General features: G+C 39.4%; 1 pseudogene; it reads right to left on the reverse strand.

Annotated features, from left to right (window-relative positions):
- Positions 1–687: 687 nt before the first annotated feature.
- LOC142844723 (small nuclear ribonucleoprotein G pseudogene) lies at positions 688–918 on the reverse strand (annotated as a pseudogene).
- Between the last annotated feature and the right edge of the window lie 13,282 nt (positions 919–14,200).

The following is a 14,200-nucleotide window of genomic DNA, read 5'->3' on the forward strand; positions in this document are numbered from 1 at the left end:
TTTTAAGAAGTCCAACAGTCAAATGGTAGCTGAGTGCTTAAAATGAAAACCATTAAATATACAAAAGCTTTCTTTTAACCATTGTTTGTCATTACTAACAAACAGATTGTATTGCTTGGTGCAATCAGTCTGAAGCCATGCAGCATGACCGTGACATGATCCTTCCTGCACTAGAGTGAACTCTCTTCTCAACCGTGTTTTATAGCTAAAAGGTTGCAAGTGTTGCATTTTGAGTCAGAATTTTGTATTTCCAACTTGATTATTAAAGGAAGCATCGAAAACATTTTTCATTTCTTTGGTGGAAGCAATAAAATCTTCTGGAAGCCAACGCTGCCATTCTATTCCAGGAACTAGTATGGAGTCATTCACATGGAAGCCAGAGCCTTGTACACGCTGGGCAAGGGCTTTACCACTGATTAATAGTTTCAGGCCTGCTTTTGCTCCTGTTTCAAAAATACAACTAATGTAGTAAAGGACAATGTCTAAATTCAGGAGCTCTACAACTTAGTCAACTTGACTTTTGTCTTTAATTTCCAAAGAATTATTTATTGCACATCTGATATTTTTTGAGTATCATAAAAATTTATCAAAAAGTTTTATATGAAAATGTTCATGACCCAGTTCTCCACCACAGTGAAACAGGCCTTTTGTGGGAGGGTCGTGGACTCCTCTGCTGAACAGACTGGTTTAGACTCTTCCCAAGACTTCTAATATGATGTTGCTCTTTCCTATTATGACCATCACTCCAGTGTTATTCTGTGGCCTACTATTGGCCGTCTCCACACACTCACCAATCACAAGATTCATAAAGGGAGCAAAGCCTTGTGGTATTCCTTATCCATGTCTGCCACCTTTTAACTTCAACGATAACTTCTGGTTCATAAATTTCTTCAGTTGGGGAGGGTGGGCCTTGCTCATGACAGCCCTTCAGCAGGCTCGGCATGATGGCAAAGGAGTGTGGGTGCCCACATACCCGATGATTTCATATATAACTTTAATATTACGGCAATTGTTTCTTTTACTTGTGAAGAAAGCATAACTTTCTTATGGAGCCATCAAATCAAATAGCAAATGTTTCCAGAAAACTGGTAGTCTCACTTGAGGAACCATTGCTAGGGGCAGTTTTCAGAATCTCTCAAGTAGTTTAAATAAAGTGAGCCACAGAGCGAACTCGTCTCAGAAACATATAAAGTGTATATGAAATATATGAAGTATGTATATGTGTCAGCATAGGCCCAGGGCCAAAGAGCCTTTGCAAAGCTGAAGGAATTGTAGCATTGGGTGTGAATGGCCAAAACCTCTTTAGTGATGACAAGGATACACTGTAGAGGACAGAACTGAGACTTTTGGAAAAGCCTAGTCTGATGAGATTTATTGACAGAAAAAAAATTGAAGAAGAATGATCAATAATGAGCATGGAAATCTTTGTCTTAGATTTGAGATGGAAAACAATCTCACAATTACTGCTCCAGTCACGCCACAGACATAGGGTAGGGTTGTTCTGTCCCTGTCTCCTTACTTCACTTGAGAATTTAATTCAAAAGCTTAATTTTAAGTATGATATTCTAAAGTTGCTTGGATCAACAATCTGGGAGTATGTAGACAGGGTGCCAAGTAGGTTCTCATGGACAGACATGGCATGGTTATGTTATAAGTAGTCTCCTTAATTCAGGAAAGTCAATGAGGTGGAGCAATAGCTCCCAGGGATTTGTGTTTCCAGATAATCTTTGCAATACCCCATTCTACAAATAGACTCCATACTATGAACTTTCTCAGAATTATATCCACCAGACTCTTAACTCTCAAACAATAGACGTGCCCTAAAGACAGATCAACTTGCTAAACACTTAGCCCCTCCCTTACAAACTTACATCACTTCCAAAAAACACTGTTGTGGTTTTCCATCATAATAAAAGGTAAAATTTATGTTAAACGTATCTTGGAAATTAATCTTAGAGAAGAAATCAACCCAGGGATTGAAGAGCCCTATCCCTGCTTTAATCATAGTCAGTAGGCAAGGCAACTGATACTAAACAGTTTGAGTATTCTCTTCTTTTTTCTTTGTTTTTAAGATTACAGTACAATTACCTCATTTCTCCTTTCCCTTTCCCCCTCCCTCCAAACCCTCCCATATATCACTTCTTGCTCTTTTTTAAATTAATGGCCCCTCTTTTCATTGTGACATGCATATATATATGTACACACATACAGATTACTAAATATAACCTGCTCAGTCTATACAATGTTACTTATGTATATCACCTTACACTAAAACGAACTTCAAAGGGATGAAAGACCTAAACATGAAAGTTGAAGCACTGAACTGCTAGAAGAAAGCATAGGTAATACCCTATACGATACAGTACTCTATTGATATAGTACCCTATACGATATAGTACCCTATATGATACAGTACTTTATACGATACAGTGCCCTATGTGATACAGTACCCTATTGATATAGTACCCTACATGATACAGTACTTTATACGATACAGTGCCCTATATGATACAATATCCTACATAATTCAGTACCCTATATGATAGAAAGATCTTTCTGGATAGGACTTCATTTTCTCAAGAATTAAGACCAACAGTTAACAAGTGGAACTTCATAAAACTAAAAAGTTTGTGGACAGTTAAAGAAACAATTGACTGGGTGAAAAGAAACCCCAGAGGATGGGAGAAACTCTTTGTCAGTTATACATGTGATAGAGGATTAATATACAGAATATAGATGGCTCAGAGGTTAAGAGCACTGACTGCTCTTCCAAAGGTCCTGAGTTCAATTCCCAGCAACCACATGGTGGCTCACAACCATCTGTAGTGGGGTCTGGTGCCCTCTTTTGACCTTGAGCCGGGCGGTGGTGGCACACACCTTTAATCCCAGCACTTGGGAGGCAGAGGCAGGTGGATCTCTGTGAGTTCGAGGCCAGCCTGGTCTACAAGAGCTAGTGCCAGGACAGGCTCCAAAACTGCAGAGAAACCCTGTCTCGAAAAACCAAAAAAAAAAAAAAAAACAAAGAATAAAAAAACCAAAAAAACTGCAAATAATCCATTTGAAAATGGGACTTGAATAAGAGTTCTCAAAAGAAGGAAGAATGGCCAAGAAATATCACAAAACTTTTCACTGTTACTAGTAGTCAGGAAAATTAAAATCAAAACAACTTAGAGATTTTATTTTACCCCAGACAAAACGGCCGAGATCAACAAAACAACTCACAACAAATGTGGGAGGGGATGCAGGGAAGAGGAAATCCTCATTCAGTGTCCTGGGACATTAAACTGGTGCAGTCACTATGAAAATAAGTGCAGAGAGTTCTCAAAAAGCTAAAACTAGATCTTCCATATGACTATTGGCATATAGCAAAGTCGACATCCTACTTCAGAGACACACTCAGTCCTGTTCATTGCTGCTCATAATAGCCAGGAAATGGGAGGAAATTAAATGTCCTTCAACCGACAAATGGATAAGGAAAATGTGTTGCTCAGCTGTAAAGAGAAAAATGAAGCCATGAAATCGGCAGGTAAACAGGTAGAACTAGGAAAGAGTGTATTAAGTGAGGTAATTCAGATCTAGGAGACAAATGTCGCATGTTCTTTCAACAGACGCTCCTAGCTCCAAATCTTCAGATGTGAATACCTATCTTGGAGTAACTGTAGAAACCAGACAAGGAAAAATGGACCGTATCAGATTAGGGGAATCAGGAAACAGTAGCGAAGGGAATGGCAGGGTACAAATGATCTGACTGGGGACATTGGAAAGAGAGACTCTTTAGGAAGGGGAGGAGGATGTGAGTACAGAAGAAGGAGGAAGAGTATAAAATAACAGTGAGAAATCAGACTATTAACTAGCTACAAAAACCTATAATACATATAATCCTGTGTATAAATATAATTTAAATGAACTTTTCTCATCTGAGCTGAAAATTCTCCCTCCAAGAGCCAAAGATCACCTGGCAAAAACTCCAATACCTGTTTTTAGTTGACTCTCCTTGGGTCTCTGTAAATAGTTTTTTTTTCTGTAGGGTTTATTAATATTTTATTGTTGTCTCTAAATTCAATTTGTTCAATGAATTATGGAGACAAAACTGAATTTTAAGTTTTCCCCTGTGGTAAGAAATAAGCAGTCCTGGAGCAAATAGAATAACATTATGTCTTACTTTACCTGCATATAGTCAATTCATGTAATTTACAGTTTAAAAGGTGATGCAGGCAGAAAGAGTGAATCCTGCAGGGTAGACAATAAGGTGTGTGTGGGCTTGTTTAGAAAGAAGCTGGGACCATTCCAACTCTGGGATTAGAAATCATGAAAACAAGCAGATTTTTCCCCTAAGTGTCTTTATTTGCTCAAGGTAACAAACAGAAACGAGCTGAAAGGGCCACTGATTTTTCTCTATGGAAATTGATGACTCTGCTTACTTAGTGTTCCGGAGCTGGGAAGACTTCCAGAGCAACAGAACACAGGTTCCTCGGCTGCTCTCCCTTCTAATTCTGTATTGTTTTAACACACATTTCTCATAACACTTGCCAGTTTCGCCAACTTTAACTTCTCTTATTCTTTAGAGTTTTGGCTAGCATATGCCACTGAATTGGTACAGTCTTTTCCTTAGATGTTCTTCGTTATAGAGAAATCACCAAGACTCATCCTTGAGTCTGATCATCTGCAGTCGATAGAAAATTCTCCTTTCTCTCTCTTAAAAGTGTGATGCCCCTTAACTTCCGCATCAGGATTCCATGTGGCACTCTGGAGGAAAAGCTTCTTGTGAAGGCGTTTCCATAAGGAAATAAATAAAACCACTAACACGTCTTTTCTCTGTGTTGGTGAGAAGTATAGAGACAATACAAACAACAGAATGCTGCACACTTTCTAGAATTTATCCTGTATGTGAAGTGAGTTAAAGTATAAAGTTAGAAGTATATAATTTAACTTAGTAAATAATGAGTGTCTCCTACATACAAAAGAAGTAGTGATATAAGTGACCATGTAGAAGTGGATTTAACTTTCTCATTTAATTTTGTTTGAGACAGCATCTCTTGGGTCCCAGGTTAGCCTTGAATCTCCTGTTGTAATTGAGAAGGAATATGAACTTCTGATCCCCCTGCCTCAGCTTCCCAAGTTCTGGGCTTACGAGAATGCACCACCACTTACAGTTTATAAAGTGCTGAGGATCAAACCCAGGACCTCTGTGTGCTAGGCAAACACTCTGCTGACTGAGGTTCAGCATCTCTAGCGCATGCCTGAAGCAAACTCTTTCAATAACAGAACTAAGTTTTATACTCAAATTTCTTGGGCCAATATATGTTTTGAAATTTTAAAATATTTTTATTTAATTAAAATATAATTGCATTGTTTCCATTGAGGTGGTTTATAGACGTTATAGCTGGGTAGCTTTTGTAGCATCTTTTCATCCTATAAAAGCTGGTCATTGGGAGGAGGTTTATGGATCAGATCAAAATCAATTACACCACGTCCTGTGTCTAAAGTATGTGGTATATTTAGCAATAGGAACTTACTTTCATCTTCTTTGGGGCAACCAAGGGCAACAGTAATATCCTATATTTCTTGGACTACTTTGACTAGCAACTCAAAAGGAGATTTCTCATGCAAGTAGTGCAATTTCATATATGCATATGCATACATGTATTATATGTAATTTTAGGTCTGTATAAAATAATATTTCCCTGTGTCTATTTTGAGCTTCCTTAGTGCTGCTTACTCTTTACCCTCTTTTCCTTCTGTAATTCCCTCCTCCCTTTCCTTCTGTAATGTCCTTCCTCTATCTCTCAAACTAAAGCTCCCCTTCCCCCTTTATATCACCTATATGCTGCTACTCCCCTATCTTGAGTTCCTTCTCTACCCATTTTTTAAAATCTCCTGATTTCTGCAATTACTCTAGGATATATAGTCATATCCGAAGATTTCAAGCTAGGAACCATAAATAAGAAAACATGACAACCAATGGAAGAGAATGAATCAGAGAAAGCATTTGTCTCTCTGTGTTGGACTGACTTCACTTAGTCTGATATTTTCCAGTTCTTTCCACTTACCTGAGAATTTCATGATTTCACCTTTCTTTACAGCTGACTAGTATTCCAGGTTTATGTGCACCCCATTTTCATTATGCAGTTGTCGGTTGAAGGACGTTTAGTTGTTTCCGTTTCCCAGCTATTGTGAATAGAGCCACAAAGAACAATGCTGAGCAAATGTCCGTAGAGTAGGATGTTGAGTCCCTTGGGTGTATGCTAAGGAGTAGTATAGTTAGGTCTTGTGGTAGATTTATTTAAGCCTTTGAGAATTCTTCACACTGACTTGCATAGTGGCCACACCAGTTTGCCAACTGAGGGTTCTCTCCTCGCATCCTTGCCAGCATTTGTTGTGGGTGTTAATTTACAAATAATGAATCCGAGATTGTGGAGAATTGTTATTTTAGTAACATGAGGTACCTTATTGAAGTGCTAAGCAAAAGGGAAAACATGTGTTCCTCATACACATACCAAAATATCCTCCCATATTATGGACCAAATGGAAAAAGGAACAACAAATTGAAAACAGAAATCATGGCAGTGTTGAAAAACACTGCTCTGTGGAGGCCTACGTCATTGTCAGTCCAATAGACTCTCTGAGACATGTCCAGGAGACCGAAAGGCCTAGCTTGTGCTGCTTAGAAACAACTCTTCCATTGCATGATAGTACCAGGTCATGAAACAAACAAAGAAAGGTTACATTTACAATTTTGATAATTTTGTTTACTATGGATTTTATTTGCATTGATTTTTAAATTTTAAATTATTGCATTGAAATGTCATTGTTTTGATTCCTGAGTGTTTTTTGTGTCCTTCAGAGTCTGTGCTCAAGATAAGTATGCTATTTGTTTTAAACTAATACCAGCCCTAGGTTATTACATACATAGAAGCGCCAAATAATGATTAATTTAGAAATTAGTAAGACAGGGATGATTGAAAGTAAGCTAACAAGATGAAAGTTATGTGGGATAAAAAGAAATCAGAAAATAAACTTCAATGTTCATGTTTAAGGAGTCAGGGCCCAGCACTGATTTTATGATAAGTATTTTGAGAATAAATTGATTGTAGTCTCACAAGTTATTCCAACATGAACTCAGCTTAGCTAAGAATGAGAAGTGACTTCTCACTGGTAAGTCTTCTGGAGAACATGCTGGTTGTACCCTTAAAGCTCAGCTGTGGGAGAGATGGCTCAGCAATCAACACCATTCTTCCAGAAGACCCTGGTTCAATTACCAGCACCAACATCGAGGCTCACAACTACATTTCCAATTCCAGGCACACATGCAGTAAAAATACCCATATACATAAGATAAGGATTAAAAACATTTATGCCACAATAACATTCAGGATAAGTAAGGTTAGGGCATTTGGAAATTATGTCACATGAAGAACAGCTAAGAAAGAATGAAAGACTTATTTGGTGAAGGGATCAAAACTATTGCAAGCAAGAAATCTCTTTTCAAATATGACGATTCTCAATTCTGGTTGTAGAGGAGAGATAGTACAGGTTCCAATGTCTAAGCAACATACAGGACAAGGAAGAACAGAACTTTGCTGGTGTGCATTTGACTGTCAGGCATTAGGCTTCTTTGACGGCTGTAGGGCAACCCAAATCAGGAAACCACGGACTTAGAGGTTGGCTGGGTGGTAGAAATGGTAGCCTCGTGCTATCCATTCCAGTGTGACAGAGTCACCTGTCTTCTCCCACCTGCAAGAAGCTTTATATTTTGACTCCCCAGAAAAAGCACATTAGAGGGACGGGAGAGATGTTAGCACTTAAGAATACTAGCTCTTGCAGTGGATCTGGGTTCTATTCCCAGCACCTACACACTATCTCACAACAGTCTGTAACTCCAGCCACAGGGGATCTGATATTTTTGTCTGGCTCCACGGGTGTTTATGAGCAGTTAGAAGCATGTTTCTTGGTGGTAGCATGGACCTATAAACTCCATAGAGTTATAGCAATAAATGTGGCTCCCACCAATATTTCTGTATGAAACTAGATTCTCAGGAAGCCTAGGAATAGGGAGAACCAGTTGTCAAAGCTGCCACTTTAATTCTAGCCGTATCACTTAGCAGATTAAATACTCATGTGATCAGAAACAGATAGAGATATACAGTAAAGACAGATTCAGACAAAAAATTCCTCTAAACAGTTTATAGTATATTTAAAGATATACTCCAGTCAGGATTTGACCATAATCCTAAATTTTCTTTGGGTCTTTATAAGATTAATTGGTGCCCTCAGTCATCAGTAAGTAGCCTAGAAAACTATGCCCACATTCCCAAAAATTGATTACTATTCCAAAAATGGATTATTATTGTGTTGTTTACAAGTTGTTATGGATAATCGTCAGAAAAAAGCTAAACAAAGAAGATTAGACTCAGGGCTTTTATTTTAAAAAGAAAAAAGAAGAAATGATGTGGGATAATGCTCTTGTACACTGTAAAGAGTTGTCACTTTTATTGGTTTAATAAAACACTGATTGGCTGGTAGTGATGCAGAAAATACAGCTGGGTTGACCAGACTAGGAGCATTCTGGGAAGAGGAAAGGTGGAGATATAATTGTAATTCAGAAGCAGAGGAAGCAAGATGAGAATGCCTTATTGAGAAAAGGCACCAAGCCACATAGCTAAACATAGAAAAGAATTATGGGCTAATTTAAGTTGTAAGAGCTAGTTAATAATAAGCCTGAGCTAATAGGCCAAATGGTTTATAATTAATATAAGCCTCTGTGTGTTTCTTTGGGACTGAACGGCTGTGGAACCAGGCAGTACAGAAACTTCAGATCATACACAGGTACTGCATGCATGTGGTACACAGACAAGCATACTTATAAAATACCCATAAACATAAAGTAAAATTTAAGGAAAAGTAAAACAAGAGCACATTTGAGCCCATATTTTCTAAAAATATGTTATACAGAGGCCCTTACCGCAGATACAGTTCAAGTTGAGATTGGGTTGTTGTGAAAACTCTTTTGGGAGGGCAAATTAGGTAATTTTAAATACTCTTTTTGTTTTGATGATTCTTTTACTCTTTTGTCTCTCACTTTGAAAGCACACTCTTTTTCTCACTTTGATTTTTTGCTCACTCACCTGCTGCTCACTTTGATGCTGCTCATTTCCACTCTTCTAACTGATTAAGCATGATTAAAATCAGAACAATCACTTAGATAAGATGTGTTCTGCCATAATCTAATTGCATAGCTGTACATACTGGACAAGTAAGCTCCTGACAGGACAGTTTTGGTTGTGTTTTATGAAGAGTACAATCTATGGTACTTTAGGTGAGTCCTCAGTACTAAACTTCAATATGAATGATATTGTACTGATTAGGGAAGAGCGAATTCTAAAATTTGCAATTTTGCCTCCTAGACATATGAGTAAGAGAGCAAGATCAATATAGAGAAATATCATCTATTTATTTCAGCATATGTCTTTCTTTTTTTTTTTTTTTGGTTTTTCGAGACAGGGTTTCTCTGTGGTTTTCTTTCTTAGTTAACACAGTAAAAAAAAAAAAGAAACTGTGTTTTTTGTGTGTATACCAAGATAACAAAATCTTGAATTGTTAAGTATTTCAGAAACTAAAATGTATCGAACACTGAAGTAACAGCATTTAGTGTGATTATGCCCTCTCTATTCTTCTACAATTCCCAAGTACTGTTTCTTGTTACATTTAAATATTTCAGATCATTTACTGTTTAAAATATGAGACAAGGAGTCATGTAGGCTGGCCTCAAACTAGCTATATAGATGAGAATGACCTTGTACTGAGAATGACCTTGAACTTTCCATCCTCTGGCCTCTACGTCCTGAGTGCTGTAATTCCAGGTGTGCACCGTTGTGCAGGTTGATATGGCTGAGGACCGAATCCAGTGCCCATCCACAATCGGCAAGCTCTCTATCAACTGAGCTATAATCTCAGACTGAAATTTTGTGCTCATGGATTTTATCTTCTCAGATCCTAATCTATAATAAACTATATGTTTAACAAAATTTCCTTTGAAATCTGTATATTGTGTAAGACACGACATTTCAGTTGTGGGCAGGTACTGACCTCTCTAGCAGTGTTTAATATAAAGAATGTGAAAATAGAGAACGAAACCAGTCCCTACTCTGTCCAGTTTAGTGACTATTCTCAATACACATCACATTTTGAAAAAAAGTATGAGAATTTCCACCTCAGAATCAAGCTGTTGATTCTGTAGCAGATACAGGCAGTGTTACCTGATTTCATTCATTCTGACACTGTGCACTTGAACATAACATTGGAGCCATGGACTTGAGAGCTCAGTCCCTGCAACTCAGGCCCTTGGGGGATCTTATGGACCTTTGCTGTGTAGGCTAGCGTTATCGAAGCATGGCTAACTGTGTGTAAATATAACTGGACAGAAAGAATAAGATCTAATGTGATAACATGGATGGAGAAACCAATGTCTCATGGGACTCACTTCAAGGAGTATAATGTCCAGAGAGCTGAATCTGCTCTAGGAGTAAGAGATGATTCGAGATAACTTTGTCAAGATGCTGTCTTTCCTGATGAGATAGACCGGTGTTTTAGCTAAGTTTGTTAATGATGTCATGAACCCCACGCTCATATCAAAGACTTCATCTTTTTTTCAGTCTCAAGCTTCATTGTAGGTAGATCCTACTATTAAGACTAGGTAGGAATTTAGTGAGACACGGACTTTAAACATTTCCAGATTTGTAATTGCAATTTCTCAATCTAGACATCAGCAAGAAATCTTTGAAAATCCTGACTCTTCTATACTCAGAATCATGGCTTCTAAACAAAGAGCTGCTCCTTGTGACTCTTTATTTAGGAAAATTATATTTTTATTTCTCTCTGTTTTGAGAGAGTGGTTTTGCAAGACCCCAGGCTAGCACCGACCTCATCCTATTGGCTCATTTTCCTGAGTGCTGGAATCACAGGCACACAGAGCCCTCCTGGCTTAGAAAAATGATTTTTAAAAGTCTCTCTACAGCCACATACAAGCCGAGTCCTTTTTGATCCGTCTTGCAGCCTCTTGTTTCTATTGCAGCCAGCTAGCCTGTCTTTTCACCTTTTCCATGATTGGTCTCTCTTTATTTGTAGCTCTCATCCAAACTTTACTACCAAGTCCCGTGCATTCTTCTGAAAAGTTCTCACTCACCCAGGCTTGCTTACCCATTTCTGCAGAACCGTTCCTAGTTTACAATCACAGAGACCAGCAGCTTTAAGGCATGTTCTACAGGTTTCTGTAGGGTCTGGGTTTCCAGAAACACTTACAGAGGGCCCATAAGAGCAAGCCTGTGTTTTCAATGATGCTAAGAAGAGGTTTCTCACCAGACTGACATTTACACTCGTGGTTCAAGGACAGAGTGGGCAGGACACACTGGTCCTGAGCAGCAGCTATGGTCACGGCAGCTACCACCGTGTCAGCAGCTGTCTCCTCGGTCACTGCTGTGCACTGTGGTGAGATAGTGGCTTTTGCATAGAGATGTCTTTGGTGATGAAGTAAAATATACCTGTAGGCAGAGTTCCTCTGTGTTCTGGCAGTCACTCCCAAATAACTACATGGGAGACTTATTAAGTATGAAAGCTTGACCTACCTATAGCTTAGGCTTGTTTTTAGCTAGCTCTTGTAGCTTAAACTAACCCTTTTCTATTAATCTATGTGTTGACCTGAGGTCTGTTTACCTCAACTATGTACTCTTCATACTGCTTCTTCTGCATCTGGCTGGGGACTCAGACTTGTGGCTCTGCCCCTCTTCCCGGCAGTGAAAAAGCTATATTTTCTATCAGAACTCTAAGCTCCAGTCAACCTGTTTTCTATATGCAGTCCATGATACTGTCTTACTATTGAGAGAAGACAGACTGAGGCGGCTGATTCCACTAGATGATTCTGTCATGTTTTGAGAAGTGTCTTCCAACAAGTTTCAGAGACCCGTGAGAGTTTGAAGCACGTTTTCTACTGACTTTACTAGCGCAGGTCCTGAGTGGAAGCCCCATCTACTGGAAATATTTTTGGAGGCCATAAATGGATAAATTCATTACATTTTAGGACTTCTCTGCCCAGCTCTCATTTTTATTTTAACATGTAATTTGACCTTTCACTTGTCCTCTTTGGAAAAACACTTTATAAAATGCATGTGATTTCTGTAGAACTACTCTCTTAATGCATTTGTACTTCCTTATGATTTCATAATTATTTTTTTGTCCCTCCTGTGTCTGTTAGTCTCTTTCACCATAAAGCTATGAGGATCTAATCATGGGTCCCACACCCTCATGATTAGATGTATTATCTTTTCTTTTTTTTTTTTTTTGGTTTTTCGAGACAGGGTTTCTCTGTGGCTTTGGAGCCTGTCCTGGAACTAGCTCTGTAGACCAGGCTGGTCTCGAACTCACAGAGATCCGCCTACCTCTGCCTCCCGAGTGCTGGGATTAAAGGCGTGCGCCACCATCGCCGTTTTTTGAGACAGGGTTTCTCTGTGTAACAGCCCAATCTGTCCTGGAACTCGCTCATGTAGACCAGGCTGGCCTCAAACTCACAGAGATCCGCTTGCCTCTGCCTTCTGAGTGCTGGGATTAAAGGTGTGTGCCATCACCACCTGGCTTAAATGCCTTATCTTTAATTTTTAATTGATTTTTGTTATTTACCTTTCTCCTCTGATAGTGTTCACAGTACCATGAACATTAATCAGTAGGGATGAAGGCTCTGATGAGGCATCAGCTCGACTTCTCTGTGTTTAATGAGCTATGCAAGTGTGGACTTCGGCAATGGAGCCTTCCCATTGGTTTGTGAAGAGCACCCAAGAGCCATGGCAATAACCTGAATTGTTTGGGGATTTCCATAGGACCCATTGGCCAACAGTTCAATTAGAAATAACCCATTCTTCCTGGCACTGGAAGTTTCATTTGGTTTTGAAAGATATTTAGTTGGGGCATTGCTTCCCTGTTATTTGGTGAATCCATTTCATATATGTACATATTTTGATAAGCTTCTACAGTAGTAGGTTTCCATATGACCCCTCAAATGGCCCTTAGTGTTAGATGTCCCTTCCTGTATTCCTTTCTTTACCCCTCTTTTTTCCTCCCTGTTTAATTCTGCTGTTCTACTCTGCCCACCCCTCCATAACTATATAGTAAAATAAATATTTTATGTGTACTTTTGCCTGCATGTATGGCTATGCAGCGCTTGCATGACTGGGAGGGATTAAGGTCAGAAAAAAAGGCATCTGGTGCTTGGTATGAGAGTTACAATTGGTTCTGAGCTGCCTTGTGGGTGTTAGGAATCAAACCAGGAAAAACAGCCAATATTCTTATCTCCATAGCTTCATAAATGGACCTATTTATTTTATGTTTAAGTACATGTTTGGTCATAGAAAAGGGAAGTGTTGAGTACACACACACACACACACACACACACACACACACACACAGACACACACACACACCAGGTTTACCAGGCTTCCTGCTTGGGGCACTTGTTTTTCCTATGGGAAGACAGCTGACTTTGGACTTTACTTTCTTGCCCCTGCCAGGTTGTTGGCATAACAAGTCAGGAGGGCCTAGCACTGGCACTCTCAGACCTAGCTAAGCTTCTATTGAACCTTCAAATAGACCATGGCCAGGCTCAGAGGTATAGGGGAGTTCCTTGCCCTACCATCTCTCCCATGGATATTAAGGACCTTATGTTGAAGTGAGTTTTGTGTCTTGGGTTGACATGAGTTTGAAGAGCAACTCAAGGCGAGCCTCTTCTGGATCCCTGTATTGACCACCGAGGGGCCGTGAAGGTGGAGAAGGAGAAACTGGAGTCAAACTCTCATGCGTCCCAGGATATAAAAGCTCTGTAAAAAGAGCCGGAGCACTTTGTCAAGCAGCTGGAACAGTAGAGGCTCATGCTGTGGTACAGCCAGGCCAATGTGGGCTCACCCTGGGTGTTTTATTTAGAAAGGTATTCAGCCAGACGAACATCTACTGCTCTGAGGCTCTGTAGCTGAGATTCAAGAGCATGTATAAATGGCGACCACCGTTGGTGGAAGTGGGTGGATGAAGCTGCAGCAGGAGACCCTTCAGATACACATAGCAGAGATCCCATTGCAGGCCTGTAAGAGAAAGCCAATGGGTGTCTTGAACTGAATGAGATAAATTCTGGGCTATGTTTCTGCCATACCAGAAAACTAACCTA

Source organism: Microtus pennsylvanicus, chromosome 2 (assembly GCF_037038515.1).
Source record: "Microtus pennsylvanicus isolate mMicPen1 chromosome 2, mMicPen1.hap1, whole genome shotgun sequence".
In the NCBI taxonomy this organism is placed as follows: domain Eukaryota; kingdom Metazoa; phylum Chordata; class Mammalia; order Rodentia; family Cricetidae; genus Microtus; species Microtus pennsylvanicus.